The 1,545-nt window shown below is 42.0% G+C and overlaps 1 pseudogene; it reads left to right on the top strand.

Annotated features, from left to right (window-relative positions):
• The first annotated feature begins 725 nt into the window (after positions 1-725).
• Positions 726-824, top strand: LOC120229471 (annotated as a pseudogene).
• The last annotated feature ends 721 nt before the right edge of the window (positions 825-1,545 follow it).

Consider the following 1,545-nt stretch of genomic DNA (forward strand, 5'->3'; position numbering starts at 1 on the left):
AGACCTGTTTTAAAAATGGACCTCAGAAGAACCATTTCAAATTATATAATTTTTTTCTTGCACAGAAGAGTAATAAGACTTCATATTTACCAAATGTGTGATCATGTCAGAGCCAAGAAAACTAACAAATAAATTGTTATTCGACTGTAGAATTAATCTTGAATGAAGGGATCCAGGTGGTCATAAATAAGCATTTTCCCAGGCTTTATTCCAAAATCAATAGTGAGGTTTGATGTAAAGACTAAACTTATAGATACCCTACCACTTACCTCAATTCAACACGTTTCAAAGGCTAAAGTAAATAAATTGTATGGAAATTACACATCTGTAGTACTCATTGCTTTTATGGGCACTCAACCCATGTCCTGTTATGAGATAAAAGGGGTCTGGCAGAGTTCAAAGAAAATTTGCAAAAGTGTCAGGAAGCTCAGCTTTTCTTCTTAAGCATGAGTGGTTGGCACTAAATTATTGGGTCCTTTGTCCCAACACAGGTATCCATCACCACCAGCCAGGCCTCAGAGCCGCTTTCCTCACTGAAAAAGCATCTTGATATCCCTTGCCAAGAATTTGTCACAACAGGGAGTTGAAATCAGAGAACTAGAGTCTGGACATTCCAGGTTATGCAACTTCCTCTTGCTCTCAAGAGAAAGGAATAAAAGGTTACTGACAAAAATGAATGAATTCATTATGAGTGCCTATATGAGTGAACAGAAAAAAATTTTCCTGCGCTCATGTCAGCAGCACATATATTAAAATTGGAACAAGACAAAGATTTGCAAGGCCCCTATGAGTATGACATATAAATTTGTGAAGTATCCATATTTGGGGGAGATACAGGCTTCCGGTTATGGAATAAATAAGTCATGGGAATTAAGAGCACAGCACAGGGAGTATAGTCACTGGTATTGTCACAGTGATTACCTCGGAGAGATGAGTTAAGATGGTGGACTAGTACGGGAACCCTGAGCTTGTCTCATCCCTGAAATGCAGCTACATCAGCGTCAAACCATTTTGAACACCTAGGAAATTGATCTGAGGATTAATGTAACAATCTGCATAATTGGAGCCAGAGAACTTGGCAGGTACGTAGTGCAGAGAGGTGAAATGGGGGAGAGAAAAGCCGTGGAGCCACAGAGGGCAGGAAGCCATTGAACTCAGAGAGAGGACGCAGAGAGAGAGAGAAAGAGGGAGAGTGCAGGACATCAGGACTGCACAAGAAAAGCAGCTGGAGAAAAAGAAAGAGAGAGTAAAAACACTCGCAGGGGACTGGACAAAAAAATCTGTTCCTCAAAACCAATGATGGGGAGACAGGAAAGGGACTCATTACTACTAGGATTCTATAAACAGGGAGCACAGAGTCTGAAATTTCAGAGCTCAGTGCCCTGTGGTGCTCTGGTGAATAAGCAGGGCAAACCCCCAGTAACAGGCAATGTGGTCTGAGGGGTCCATGTGCCACACAGGAACAAGTGGTTCTCCAGATTGGAGTACATTTGATAGAGGACTTAAGGCCTCCCCATGGGCAAAAGTCCTGGTGGACCCCAGAGA

The sequence above is a fragment of the Hyaena hyaena genome, unplaced genomic scaffold (assembly GCF_003009895.1).
Source record: "Hyaena hyaena isolate Hyena2069 unplaced genomic scaffold, ASM300989v1 scaffold_32, whole genome shotgun sequence".
In the NCBI taxonomy this organism is placed as follows: Eukaryota; Metazoa; Chordata; class Mammalia; order Carnivora; family Hyaenidae; genus Hyaena; species Hyaena hyaena.